The 16,196-nt window shown below is 34.8% G+C and overlaps 1 protein-coding gene across 1 annotated transcript in view; it reads left to right on the forward strand.

Moving 5' to 3' along the window:
- The first annotated feature begins 268 nt into the window (after positions 1-268).
- LOC138701453 (E3 ubiquitin-protein ligase TRIM71-like) overlaps positions 269-16,196 on the forward strand; it is an 85,219-nt gene continuing 69,291 nt past the window's right edge. Inside the window, exon 1 of the mRNA XM_069828337.1 lies at positions 269-402. The gene's annotated coding sequence lies outside the window, so the exon portion shown is untranslated. The remainder of the gene's footprint in view (positions 403-16,196) is intronic.

Below are 16,196 nucleotides of genomic sequence, written 5' to 3' on the forward strand. Positions count from 1 at the left end.
GAAGCTCTTCCCTTTCTCCAACATCTTGCTGTAAATAACCGGACATGGTCTTATGTTCTTCGCAGTATTAATATGCAAGAAATGGGACTAAATCGAACTGAAACTTGGTTTTGCCAAAATTATTTTTCCTTGAACGTTGGCAAACCTGTGCTTGTGGTGGGGTCGTGGCTGAAATCTCTCGTTACACTTGGGGTGGGTTAGGGATGATGGCAAGAGGTGAGGAGGGGAGGGGATGAAGTGGTTCGTGAAGCAGCAGTAAGGGGGAAGGTTGGAAGACTATCTCAACAGTTGCTAGCCTGGCGGTGAACGTGTGCATTGCAGAGACAGAGAAATACTTGTGTCATCTATAACCATGATATTGTGAGGATTCGTGCCATGTCCATTCTACCGATTCAACTAGAGGTCAGTAAACAATCCAGTTTTTTTTTTTCTAATTTATTCAAGACTCCCTTTCACCCAAGAAGAATCCCGACTTATGGATCCATACAGTGGGGTAGGTTAGGATCCAGTCGGGCGGGCGACCTCCCCTTCGCCTCAAGGTCTGTTGGGAGTGCCCGCATACGTAACAAGCCTGTGCAGTTATTTCTAAATTCTGACATTTTAACGTCAAATTCTTTTTCAAATTTCCTAGGAGATTCGTTGAGAGGATAATAGGAAACGCACATCCATGTTTAGGCTGTTATAATAAATTATAGTGTTTGAGAAAAACCTAGCTTTAAGACCAGAAATGCGAACCCGTTTGCTGTGTTTATTTTCACTAAAAATTTACCTATTTTGAAGGTAGTGAGAATGAATCTGCAAGACTTACACTCAATATAATATGGGAAAATTTCAGTATACGGATACCTCACTAAACAATTATCTTACAATACTAAAAAGAGAAGATTTGTCTGTGTTTGTCGAATACGCATCGTCATACTTACGAAAGGCACTTTTCAGTGCCAATAATTTATTTTGTGTGCACCAGGTTGGAATTTTGGAGTAAGAGGGAAAGGAAAGAATCCACGTTTTGAAATTTATCCAATTCTTTGCAGGTGTTTTTTTTTCTGTTTGAAATGCGTTTTTGCGATTTTACCCTGCATCAGGGAATTGTTTTCATATTCCTCTCTTCTGTGAGTATGTGTGTGTTTTTCCAGAGGAATTAATCTTCTGGTTTTTTAATTCTATATTTAGTCCATATATTTTCAGCCACATTGAAGTCTGATAAGAGATGTTTTATTTACTTTAATTTAGTTGTACAAACAGTTCATTTACGAATATTAAGTATAATTAATAATCTTATTTATAAACTACAATTGCATATGAAGTTCTTTTACTGTTGGTTTTCACATTCCTTCCAAATATCTAGCTAAACTAGCGCTGAAATAGTTCCCTTCGTACTCCACTTATACACCTTGTAGTCTATATACGAATCTGTGACAGGTTAGGTTTGGTTAGTTTAGGCATATGTTATGTCTTGCATATACGATCAACTGAATCTCCACCAGAAAAAAAGCCCTTATAAATTCAACGATTTTCACTTCCGAAATCACCGGAACTACTTCAGCGCTAGTTTCACCATCAGACTATTTATTTTCTGTCCCTTAATAAAAATATTTCGGATTTCTTTTTTTTTTCAATAATGAACAGTAATAAGCTCTCGATATTTATCAATTGGTCTAAAACGATTCGAGAAATAAACTAACTTGTGTGAGAAACATAATAACAGTACATAATTATAGAATGTATCTATGTATTTTCAGTTTTCAATATGTTTCATTTCATACCCGAAAAAAACTGCGATGTTTATTTCATCTATGAGACGTTTCGCTCGAAAAATATTGTGAAATCGTGATGTTGCAATGATTTTCATATTGATAAGTTTATGGCTGATGGAATGATTTATTTATTAATCCGATTCATAAATTGAGCTTGCCTTTAAGACCCAGAATAATATATTTTTTAGTTCCCAAGAAACAACCTTGTTACTAAAAATGTTCACACAACCAAATAGGATTCAGAATGAATGATGAGGTTAATATGTAAACTTTCACAAGAAAAGAAAATAACACGATTTTACGATTAATTTAAGTACATTGTGTTAATACCGTAAACATGATTTCGGAAAAGATCTGTGGAATATTTTATGATATTACAGACAATAATAAAATTATATCTAGGATGTTTTTACTAATTTTATGTTTACTTTTCCAATTTACAAAAGTTTTGTTAATTTTCCCCCATGATCCAAAACGGAAATGATTTTAAAATTACTTGTATTACTTGAAATATGGTATGGTACTCTGGGTTCATAAATTTCTTTTCAGTCAACTTCTAGGAGCTGATCTTTTTGAGTTTCGAACCTGATGGTCAGATCAATTATCTCTGCTTCAGATTTTCTTCCATTAATTGCAGTGATGTCAATTAGCCGATTACAACCACCATCAGCTAGATAATTAACCTCCTCATAAATTTACATTACTGTCTCACGCAGTAGCCTACATTTGCCAGAATCGATCTCATGGCGTTGTATATTAATTATAACCAATTATTAAAAGTACAGATAGATTAAAGTAATGGGCAAAAAATTGGCATAGCCTATATATTCCTACGTCACAGTAGCTTAATTTTAGATGGATTTATTCCGTGAATTCGAGTTCCACCCTTTGAATAAATATCGTGGATTTCCCATCTCAATATTAGAAATTTTATCAAACCAACTTTCTACTTGACTCTATCTTTTCACCCAGTTTATATAATTTTATCGCAATGAACTTCATACTTCATGTAGCCAGGACTTTCTCTGTACTGTCTGCGAAGTGGACTGATGTACAGAGCATTCCAGCGATAAGTACCGGTTTATTTGTCGATCACTGGGCGGCACGGCGCTTGAACGACTGCCGGCACCCGGGCCCTTAAACTCAATGAGTTTCATTGAATTAAAATTTACATGCATACTTACTAACCATATGTTAACATTATTATTATATGCTATATTAATTAAAGGATTTTGTACTCGCCCTCATGACAGTAGCTGCTGGAAGTGTTGACTTTTTGTGTTCCAAATAGTTCACATCGCCGTAAAAACTCATTGTTCACATTCATGAGCTCATGATGTTTTTTTTACGGCAACGTGAACTCTGTATAGTGCAAAATGGTCAACACTTCCAGCAGCTACTGTCATGTGGGTGAGTACAAAATTCTGTAATTAATATAACATAATCGACGGTGTTCATGTAAAAGGGCTTATTCCACAAAAGAAAAATTTTTCAGAAACGGCTATAATTAAATTCTAGCACATTATTTGTTATTGTATATGAAAGAATGTAAACATTATTGTCAAAAAACATATCTTCACGTTTTGTAATTAAATTTTAACTAATTACACTAAGTACAGCAAAAAAAAGTTGCATTTCAAAAATGAGCGGTTAAGCCATTTTACCTAAACGCCGTCGATATAATAATTAATGTTAAATACAACATATTATGGTTAGTAAGTATGCGTGTAAGTTTAATTCGGTAAAGCGCCGTGAGTTTAAGGACCCGGTTGCCGGTATTCGCTCAAGCACCGTGCCGCCCAGCGGCCGAAGAATAAACCGCTACTTATCGCTGAAACGCTCTGTAGATATTTAGGGCGAGACCAGATCCCATTCCCTTGACTGTAGTATTTCAGGAGCTTCATAAACATTTTTGTGATATGAAAACTATAATAGTGGGACACTGATTTGAGCCTTTTATGAGGAAATACAGTGCCAAATAATTACAGCTGAATTTACATTGTTTAAAAGTATGCGAAGGAAGATTCCACCAATTTGTAAAATGAAGTATGCACTTAGTAAAAAGGAATTTAGTAGGCCTACTTTCTTGAGACCTGAAATAATATTGTGTTGCTTCAACAATGAGTCGCAGAATTAATTATTCATAAAGGAAGTCGTGGAGGCCAGTGCACAGTGGTCGGAAGACACCATTTCACGCGAAAAACCCATTTTACGAAATTTTTCTAAACGAGCCCATGAGTTCGCCGACGAACTGTCAAAGTCTGGGGATGTAAAAAAGTAACAAATCTGAGTAAAAATCTGTCATTTCTTCCGTAATGCGACAGCAAAGTCAACCTATCTTTTACCATTGTAATGGGATAATGTTGACTCTTTCGTGACTTTTTCCCCTGTTGAAAAAGTTGAATGTTAAATGATTAAAGCATACGAGTTATCCAGAGTGCTCAGATCGAAAAATTCTTTATATAGAAATTTTTATTGGCCTACTGGACTTATTTTCATGACATTTCGTAACTTTTTTAAGTTTTTTGGGAAAACGTTAACCTAAAACATTTGTAGGACGAGGTAAAAGTGTCTTTTTTTCTTCCTCATATAGCCCAAGTGTCATTTAAAGACATTTGACAAAATTAGATGTGTATGGCTACGCCTAAGTTTCCTACCTATTTAAGTTTGTTACCGTTACAACTCACGGTTGATGTTCAGTGATCGGGCTTGGCTGGCGCAGAATTGACGGTTTAAAATAGATTTTTGAAAATTGTACACATGTCATGCTGCATATAAATGGCATCAGTACAAAATTTCATCTAATTTGGTCCACAATTTTATGAATTAACATGTTTTTTTTTAATTTAAATTGTACCTTATTTTGAAAAATCACAATTTCTCCTACAACAATAAAAATGTTTTCCTAAAATTTGTTCCACGTACCTTTCAAACTCTATGAAATATAACCTGCTATTTTTTCAGATTAAAGAAAAAATATTTTATATAATCAAATAGTTTAGTGGCGAATGAACGATAGACAGAATAGCTTATAAAATATTCAAATTGCTCATTATGAGAAGTTATGTATTGTTTGTTTTTCAAATGAGATGAGAAAAATTGTATTATTTTTTAAATCCAAATTTTATCATTTTATATAATAGAATTTCATAGAACCTCTCCACAAATTTTCATGCAGGTAGGCACCTGCAATCTTCGGTCGACTTTTAGTTAATAGGTTGCACGCTCTGGATGGTTCTTTAAAATTTCAAACTCAATTTTCTCAATTTATATTTTTATTACATAATGTTTTACTACAAAATATTTTACTCTTCCAATTTGTGTATTATGTGCATATTTTTTTTCCTACTCTTCTTAAAGGTGCGCTTAACAAAACATGCTATTAGGATTGTCCTTAAACCTGAAGATTTTTGCGGTGAAATATTTTCCCTCTTCTGCTAGGCATCACAATTCTTACTAGTGTTGTGGAATTTAATCAATTAATCGATCAATTTCTGTTGTAAGATTAATCGATCAAAAATTTAATCGAATAACTGATGTGAGTCTATTAAAATTAATCGGTTATACTTGATATCAATTATTATTTTGTTAATGCAAACTCAGACTAAAAACTCTACAATCGTCTCGGAAATTGCTTACTTCAAAGCACAATAGTACCGTTATTTTTTAACTGCGAAGCAGGTGACATAGTGCAAATCTTTGCAGAAACACTTCAGAAAGAGAGAGGACAGTGACCTGGTCTACCCTTATTGAAAGTTGAAACATAATGCGAAACCCTTAAGTTTTCAAGAAAACTTTAGCCTTGTTGTCAGCTCGTCTTCCTTTAGCATAATATGAAATACATACTTTTCTGGGATACGTCCCCCTCATCCTTTAGCCATGGCTACACTCTGTGGAAGTGAGAGTAACTATCTTCTTCTCTTTCTAAAATTTTGTCACCCCATTAGTGCTGTTTTGTTGCAGTTTCTTTACTGAGTTTGTAGATAAAGCTTGTGTGTTTAGTTTGCTAAAGAAAAAAAAATCAGATTTCTATGGTCTGCGAAAAGTGAAAACTCCATTATGTCATAAATATGAAAATTTGAGAGGTAAACTCGGTGAAACGTTTAGATTTAAATTGAACGATCGTGGAGAAGTGCTTGACAGAAAAAAGTTCTTTCGTGTTTAATGATGGAAGAAACATTGTTAGTAAACTTAGAACGACACTTAATTCAGAGCGTGTGAATGCACTCACATGTATAAAATCATGGATGAAGCAGTTTTAACTATGTGAGTCCTCATACTTTTAAAATTTCTTTTTGTTTAAAAAATTCCCGGAGAAATCGACACAAATAAATTATAAGCCTATATAATAAATATGTTAGTAAATGACTAAAATAGTTATTTTGTAATATAACGGTACAATATATACAGATATAGAACACTTAATACTATGCTTATCACCGAACACAAATTAAATTGAAAAATAATTGTGTATATTACAGTATATTAAATCTGTTTTCAAACCGATTAAATATTTTGATCGATTGACAGCACTAATTCTTACCTTTTTCTATATTTGACTATATAACATATTTTATAAGCACTTGAAGAATAGTCTGAAAAATATTAAAGAGCATGTTATGTTTAAGAGAGTTCGAAAGGTATATGGAGCAATTACTATGATGTACTGGAGTACAGTACATAATATGTTATTTCCGTGCAGGAATTCTGCATTACCATATGTATGTATGTATGTATGTATGTATGTATGTATGTATGTATGTATGTATGTATGTATTTATTTACACTGCAAGTGGGCAAGCACCCGGTGGCAGTGGTATATACAATATTAACAATACACAATAAAATGATAACCAATACACAATAAAATTTACAATACACAATACAATTTTACAACACATATACAATTTCACACACAATACAATAATAATACACAATACAATTTAACACAATAATTATAAAACATAAAATAAAATACCTAATTTTACAATACAACCTACATAATTATATATAGGTCCTACATAAGTTTCAATAGTCTTTCACTTTACTCTCATCTCATTCCCTGTAGTGGCACTATGACGCATTTCACTGACACTTTAGCACACATTTCACTGACACTCTGTAACTCATTTCACTGACACTATAGAACACATTTCATTGACGCTATAAATTATCACTGATCGGAACTGTTCACTACACTGTAAAACCATAACTTCACTGACTCACCTCGCTTCACTGATACAACAGTTCAAATAAGTCAAATAATTGCATCCTTATGCATACTTATAAACAGAACTACATTTAAACTAAACATTTCTAGTCTAAGGCCCTCTTACACGCTAGTTTTAAATAATTTACAATTCAAACCAAGGAAGTAAACTCGTCAGCCTAGATAAATACATGTCACCTTAAAAAAAATTAAATGTTGAATGTCATCTTAATTTTAATTTTCACTTTATATACAACTTTTTAAGTTATTCTTGAATCTCCTTAAGGAAGGACAGCCCTCAAAGACCGCTGCAGGTAGGTCATTCCAATCATTTATAGTTCTATTTAAAAATGAGAATTTACCTACATCCGTTTTCTGTTTCCTACATTTGATTTTAAAATTATGATCGTTCCTACCATAGTACGTTGGCTTTTCTAACCGAGCCGTTATGTCTACCCATGCTTTCTGACCTAGATGTGCTCTATACAATGATGTTATTCTAGTTTTCCTACGTCTGTTTTCCAAAGTTTCCCATTTAAGTTCTTTTATCTTATCGTTTCCATCTTCTCTTTTACCTTTAACAAATTTCGCTGCCCTATACCGGATTGTTTCTAAGGAATTTATCTGGTATATTCTATAGGGATCCCAACATGTAGTTCCGTATTCCATTAACGGTCGCACTAACGTTAGATATGCTATTTCCCTCGATTTGGGGCTAGCCTTTCTCAAGATTCTCATAATAAAGTGAAGTGCCCTCCATGCTTTACCCGTAACATTATCAACATGCTCTCCCCAAGAAAGGAGTTTAAATACACTCCTAGGTATTTACAACATTGTTCTTGCGGAATTACAACACCACTGAATTCGTAATTAAGACTAGTTTCCTCTCGGGTTTTACAAAATGTTATAGATTTACTTTTAGAACCATTTATTTTCATCCTATGCTTTAACGCCCAGTTATAAATTTTATTCAAGTCTGTTTGAATAGCATCTACATCTGAATTTTTTCTAATCTTTCTATAGATAATGCAGTCGTCTGCAAATAGCCTCATATTTGATGTAATATTCTGGCATAGGTCATTTACGTATATTATAAAGAGTAATGGACCCAGAACGCTGCCCTGTGGCACCCCTGAACTTATATTTCCAATTTCCGATATTTCATGACCTACTCTAACTCTCTGGGTTCTACCGTTTAAGAATTCTTGGATCCATAGCACCACTCTTTTATCTATTCCTAGCCTACTTAACTTATCTATTAATATGTCATGTGGCACCAAATCAAATGCTTTCGAAAAATCAATCACAACTGCATCGATTCTTCCGCCTCTATCTACCTCTTCAGTTAGATCCTGAACCAGCGACGTAATTTGACTATCACATGAGAAGCCTTCCCTAAAACCATGCTGGCGGTTGTAAAACCAGTCTTTCGCATCTAGAACATGACGAATATAATCCGATATCAAATGCTCCATGACTTTACATACGACAGATGTAAGGCTAATCGGTCTGTAGTTTCCGACATCTAATTTATTTCCACCTTTATATATGGGTACCACTATAGCTGATTTCCAGTCACATGGAATAGCTGCATTGTTTATGGAAACATAAAATATACGCATTAAGTATGGAATTATGGCCTCGGAACCTAATTTAAGAATCTCTGTAGCAATACTATCTGGTCCTCGAGACTTCCGATTTTTTAATTTCGTTATTCTCTCTCTAACCCATTTGGAAGTTATTTTGAAAGTCGAATTTGGTTCACATTCATGGTCTGTGACACAACCACTCCTATCAGCGGGATTATTATTATTATTATTATTATTATTATTATTATTATTATTATTATTATTATTATTATTATTATTATTATTATTATTATTGAAAACCGAAATGAAATAGGAATTTAATAAGTCGGCCTTTTCTTTGTCATCAGTTATACTTTCTCCGTTCTGATTTCGTAAAAGCACTACTCCTTCGTTTTTTCCTTTTCTCCTGCGTACATAATTATAAAACTGTCTCCAATTGTTACTTTCATCTTCTTTTAAAATAGTTTTTAGAAAATTTTCCTGAGCTTAACTTTTTTCACACTCAAGTTTCTTAATTAATTCGACATATTTTTCCCAATGCTCATGGCTTCGTTTACGTTTGCTAAATGCGCGCCTTGTCTTTTTCTTTAAGTAGCGAATATAATTAGTGTAATATTCTGGGTCCGGATTTTTCTTAATTATTTTAGAAGGTACACATTTTACTAATGCATCGAAAATTATACTCTTAAATTTATGCCACACATTTTCCATATTTCCTTCAGTCCTTAGAAAGTCATCATGCTTTTCTCGTAGAAACGTTTGTAATTCATGGACATCGGTTTTGTTAAAATTCCAGACAGACAGTGGACTTGACCTCGGATTTACTGTGTTTTCCCAGAAGATTTCTAATAAGACGCTATTGTGATCACTTATTTTATGAAACTTTCAGAGTTGACAAAGAGAGAGACAGGTCTTAGTAGGTAAACATCTAAGAGGGCATTGTCACGCGTCGGACCATTTACTACCTGCGTGAAATCTTTACGCCAGATCAATTCATAAACAAGGGTCTGTGCATCTGAATTTGTACCTGAAATCCAGTTCCAGTTAATTTTCGGGAGGTTTAGATCCCCAGCAATTACTACGTTTCGGTCTTCTGATACTGTATTAAGATATTCATTTAGTTTGTGCAAAGTTAAATTGTTTAATTCACTGGGTGGTCTGTAACATGCTATTACATCTAAGGTTTCCCGCCCATTTCTTATCTGAACATTCAATATTTCAACTTCCTCATGTATCCACAGAAGATTGCTACTTATTTCTATCTTAGTACAAACGAAAGAATGAGGAGGATTCAATCCGGCATTGGAATTTGAATCCGGTGTGGCTTAGTGGGTAAAGTGTCAGCACGTAGAGATGAAAACCAGAGTTCGAATTCCGTTGCCGGAGAGAGTTTTTCTCCGTTCTACCCATTCTTCACTTTATGGAGGAAATTTAGGCAACAAGTTTGATTGTTTTAGGAGAAATAATGATTTTTTTCAAAATACATCCTTAAAATACTCAAATGTGTCTCAGTACTGAAAAAATAAGTTAATATTTGGGTTAAACACATCGAAAAACATCTGACAACACAGTTTAATCAAAACCAGAGCGGTTCTTTCGACCACTGTGCGGCGCGGCGGCATGAAGTCCGAACGTATTTACTAAACTTGTTGTATTTCCATGAGAGTCGAAATTAGAGCGTTCAATAATTTTTTATTAACTGTACCACCTTGACCTTTCAAGGGTAGGGGTTAGATGACAACCTGTTAACTTGTATATACTACCGGTATGATAGGCAGAGTTATTTATATTCATAAATTAAGGAGGGAGTAGAGAAAGTCAAAACCGGTTGTTGGAAAGGTCAAAGGTCGATTTTGAGATGGTTCCGTTTGTTTGCATGCGATTATGGACTTCCTTTATTCAGAATGTACGATGTATACTGTACAAAGATAAGTGAACAAATAGGACACCTATTCATTTTGTTAGCATCTTCTATCGAATGTCATCTCATGAATGTCTAGAGCAGCGGTGATCAAACTGGATATCGTGATTACATCGTGTAATCGTAGACATATTGGTAAGGGGAGTTTCCTGTCTCTGTCTCGCTCACGTACTGAAGGTAAGAAGTGTCGGTGCCATGCCGCTCTATAAACCCTCTGTCTCTACGAGAAGGTTTTGTACAGAATGAGAAGAGGAATTTATTCGCTGTTCTGTTGGAGAAAATGTAATATGTTGCTTTGCTCAACGGTTCAGTTAATAGTAGTATATAGAAGCGACATTACAGGGCATTACGCTGAATACACAGGCATAACATTTATTATTATTATTATTATTATTATTATTATTATTATTATTATTATTATTACTACTACTACTACTACTACTACTACTACTACTACTACTACTACTACTACTACTACTACTTATCAGCAAGTGTTACCATAGTTCTTATATGCGTGCCTGAATATATAGGCCTACAGCCCTCAACTGTGGAGTAACGGTTAGCGCGTCTGACTGCGAAGCCAGGTGGCCCGGGTTCGATTCTCGATCGGGGCAAGTTGCCTGGGTGAGGTTTTTTTCCGGAGTTTTCCCTCAACTCAATATGAGTAAATGCTGGGTAACTTTCGGTGCTGGACCACGGACACATTTCACCGGCATTATCACCTTCATCTCTTTCATACGCTAAATAACCTAAGATGTTGACAAAGCGTCGTCAAATAACCTACTAAAATAAGAAAAAAAATATAGACCTACATCTTCCCTTGAAGGATAAAATAATTACTAGACTACGCTATATCTCCATTTTAATTTTTTTTTTAATCTTTTGATAACTATTATCAGTTATTTACTAGTTATTGATTTCATAATAATAATAATAATAATAATAATAATAATAATAATAATAATAATAATGGTAATACTAATAGCAATACTGATAGCATTACTAGTAGAAGAAGTAATAATAATAATAATAATAATAATAATAATAATAATAATAATAATAATATAGGGAAACTGATTGAATATTACGTGCTAGTGTAGTAATGAAACGAGCTATCAAACTCAAAGAACTGAAATCAGCCATAAATCATCGTCATGAAAAGAAAGATGATATAAATAAATGTAAGGAAGCCAACTATCTAGTGCCAAACGAAATAGCTCGTTCTCTTAAGCCTTCCAACGGAGGAAAGTTTTATAAAAGCGTAATGATCAAGGTGGCTGAAATAATTTGTCCAATGAGAGTTGTTAATTAATTTTGAAAAACTGGGCTTTCTCGACTAAATATCCAGAAGAGAATTCAGGAGATTTCTGATTGTGTTCAGGAGGCATAAAAAAAAAGAAGAAAATGTATATCTCTTGATGACAGTAGTGATATTACTGATACAGCAAAGCTTGCGATTTTTATTAGCGGGTTGATGAAGAACTAAATATTAGTGCACGAACCATCACTGGTTGTAGTTTTCATGCCTTGTACCTCTCCCCCAACTTTTTACTTCATAGACTCTCTCTCGCGTGTAATCACTGCCGTTCGAGTTTTGGTCACCGCTGGGCTAGAGGTTTTGTGCTTTTGTCTCTATGTTCGAAGCTGTTTCAGTATAGTAGACATTCGAACTTTCAGGGGGGCAGACTGTAATTCTGACCATTATTTGGTAATTGGAGAATTAAGAGAAAGACTATCAGTAGCCAAGCGAGTAGAGCAACAAGCTAATATTAGTAGATTCAATATTTTGAAATTAAAGGACGAGGAAACTAAGCAACGTTATCAGATTGAAATTTCAAATAGGTTTGCTGCTTTAGCAACTGCTGACGAAGCTGAGGAAGAGTTAGAAGTTAATAGCGTGTGGAACAATATCCGAGATAATATCAAAATTGCAGCTGAGCAGAGCATAGGTTATCATGAAACTAAGAAAAAGAAACCGTGGTTTGATGAAGATTGTTGCATTGCAGTAGAAAGAAGGAAACAGGCAAAATTGAAATTCTTACAGGATCCAGTTGAGGAGAAGAGATAATTATTTCAATGAAAGACGGGAAGCAAGTCGCACACGTAGGAATAAAAAGAGAGGTTACTTCTAGGAAAAACTGAATGAGGTAGAAGCAAATAGTAAGAATAAAAACATTACAGATTTATATAAGGGTATAAAGGAATTTAAGAACGGATATCAGCCAAGGGTAAACGTGATCAAGGATGAGAATGGTGACTTGCTTACAGACTCTCCATCAGTCCTAAACAGATGGAAAAACTATTTTGCGCAACTACTAAATGTACATAGGCCAAATAGAAATGATCGGGATGAAATTGAAATACAAACTGCTGAGCCATTTATACCCGATTATAGCGAAATTTATAAACTTGTACTTGCTATTTGGGAAAAGGTAATTGTACCAGAACAATGGAAGGAGTCCATAATTGTACCTATTTTTAAGAAGGGGGACAAAACCAACTGTGGTAACTTTCGAGGAATATCACTTTTGTTGACGTCGTACAAAATTTTGTCCAATATTCTTTTGAGAAGATTAGCTCCGTACGTAGATGAAATTATTGGGGATCATCAGTGCGATTTTAGGCGTAATAGATCGACTATTGATCAGATTTTTCTATCCGACAAATAATGGAGAAAAAATGGGAGTATAAGGGTATAGTACATCAGTTATTCATAGATTTCAAAAAGGCATATGATTCGGTTAAGAGGGAAGTATTATATGATATTCTTATTGAATTTGGTATTCCCAAGAAACTAGTTCGATTAATTAAAATGTGTCTCAGTGAAACATACAGCAGAGTCCGTATAGGTCAGTTTCTATCTTATGCTTTTCCAATTCACTGCGGGCTAAAGCAGGGAGATGCACTATCACCTTTACTTTTTAACTTCGCTTTAGAATATGCCATTAGGAAAGTTCAGGATAACACAGAGAGTTTGGAATTGAACGGGTTACATCAGCTTCTTGTCTATGCGGATGACGTGAATATGTTAGGAGAAAATACACAAACGATTAGGGAAAACACGGAAATTTTACTTGAAGCAAGTAAAGCGATCGGTTGGAAGTAAATCCCGAAAAGACAAAGTATATGATTATGTCTCGTGACTAGAATATTGTACGAAATGGAAATATTAGAATTGGAGATTTATCCTTCGAAGAGGTGGAAAAATTCAAATATCTCGGAGCAACAGTAACAAATATAAATGATACTCAGGAGGAAATTAAACACAGAATAAACATGGGAAATACCTGTTATTATTCGGTTCAGAAGCTTTTATCATCTAGTCTGCTGTCAAAAAATATGAAAGTTAGAATTTATAAAGCAATTACATTATCGGTTATAAAACAGTTATATTACCGGTTGTTCTTTATGGTTGTGAAACTTGGACTCTCACTCTGAGAGAGGAACATAGGTTAAGGGTGTTTGAGAATAAGGTGCTTAGGAAAATATTTGGGGCTAAGCGGGATGAAGTTACAGGAGAATGGAGAAAGTTACACAACGCAGAACTGCACGCATTGTATTCTTCACCTGACATAATTAGGAACATTAAATCCAGACGTTTGAGATGGGCAGGGCATGTAGCACGTATGGGCGAATCCAGAAATGCATATAGAGTGTTAGTTGGGAGACCGGAGGGAAAAAGACCTTTAGGGAGGCCGAGACATAGATGGGAGGATAATATTAAAATGGATTTGAGGAGGTGGAATATGATGATAGAGACTGGATTAATCTTGCACAGGGTAGGGACCGATGACGGGCTTATGTGAGGGCGGCAATGAACCTTCGGGTTCCTTAAAAGCCATTTGTAAGTAAGTAAGTTCGAAGCTGTTTCATGTTGTAACAAAAATTTAGATATACTCTGTCCCATCTAGTCTCCACTAATTTTGTTCAGTCGAAACATCTACTTTTCTTTCTTGTTGGAAACCACTTTGCTAGTTGTCATTAGAGGGGGAAGCTCTGTTAGCAAGGCCTTACATAGGTTTCAGTTCGTAATTTATTTTTGTTTTATTCACCATTGTGTAACTGATATTAATAGTCTACATGATCTGAAGTTAACGGCTAAGGTGAAAATCTCGGTGTCGAATGCACATACTACAGAGCGTTCCAGCGATAAGTACCGATTTATTCTTCGGCCGATGGGCGGCACAGTGCTTGAGCGACCGCCGGTAACCGGGCCCTTAAACTTACGGTACTTCACCGAATTAAAACTTACATGCATACTTCCTATCCTTAATGTTGTATTTAACATTAATTATTATACCGTATATCAGTTACAGAATTTTGTACTCACCCTAATGACAGTAGCTGCTGGAAATGCCGATTATTATTTTTATTTATGGAGAACACTTAAAAAACAGTGTGCAAATAATCTTCGCACAATTGAACAGGTGAAAGGTAACATTCGTAGCGCTGAAGCTCATGAATGTGAACGATAGTTTTTTAAGGCGATGTGAACTCTGTATAGCGCAAAATGGTCAACACTTTCAGCAGCATCTGCCATATATGAGTGAGTACAAAATTCTGTAATTAATAGAACATACAATTAATGTTAAATTCAACATATTATGGTTAAGTATGCATGTAAGTTTTAATTCGGTGAAGCGCGTGAGTTGAAGGACCCTGTTGCCGGCGGTCGTTCAAGCACCGTGCCTCCCAGCTGTCGAAGAATAAAGCGGTACTTATCGCTGGAATGCTCTGTATTTTATAGTGAGTGAGCGACGCGGGAACCGGTATGGATCCGTCTACTACTACTTAGTAATGAATCCTAAAACAGAATTTCGATGGAACTTTAATTTATTATGTTACTTTTTCTAAGAATTAATAGGTGTGGAATATTCACTTAACAGACTTTTCCGTTTTCCACATTTCCATTATTTTTAAGATAGTGTAAAAAGTATTGATGTAAGTTTGTTTTAAATATTTCCAGATTCACTTTCCTACATTTTTCGCAGGTTACCCGTACAACGATTTCTTCTAAAACTTGAATTTTGTTCACTGCACTGCCAGTAGCCATCTACGTGTCTAATGTGTGGAACAAGATAATTTTTCTAAAAGAATTGCAAGATTTTATTTAAGGAATCAAACTGAATACCTGATTTTTAGAGCCCGGATGTTCAGGCATTTATTTTGGCTAAAATAGGCAGACAAATAGGCACTTAAAACTCAGGAAAAAGGCAGTAAAGTGATAAAAATAAGCACTTAAAATACGAAAATTGACAGTAAAATCATTAAAATAGTAATTTAATGTCATTCAATAAACCTGTTGTATCACATTTCAGTGCTTACTCTTGTTTCTCTTGGTTGCATGCATCAGCAAGACAATTTTTCAAGTTCTCAATTAAAATAAAAGCCATTTGTCAGAGATGGTTTTTCATCAATGAAAAAGACCGTTCGATTTCCACCGAAGTGATTTGAGTGTACTATTGTGTGGATTCACAACAGTCCAAACTAATGTACCATTCCTGCTAATTGCTTTCAATACGATCGACCTGTCAGAGAATTTATTTTTCTCTCTCTGCAATGTTTTCTTGGACTCTGTGTAGAAACTGAACCTCTCAGACAAGAGAAACAAACTGCCTTGGGGTGTGAGCTGCAATAGCAGTAACTGATCTTACCAACCCTCTCAGCAGACTGATCATCGTAGGGCTGCTTTTGTAGGTATGACGCCACAAATAATGTAA

Source organism: Periplaneta americana, chromosome 6 (assembly GCF_040183065.1).
Source record: "Periplaneta americana isolate PAMFEO1 chromosome 6, P.americana_PAMFEO1_priV1, whole genome shotgun sequence".
Taxonomy (NCBI): Eukaryota; Metazoa; Arthropoda; class Insecta; order Blattodea; family Blattidae; genus Periplaneta; species Periplaneta americana.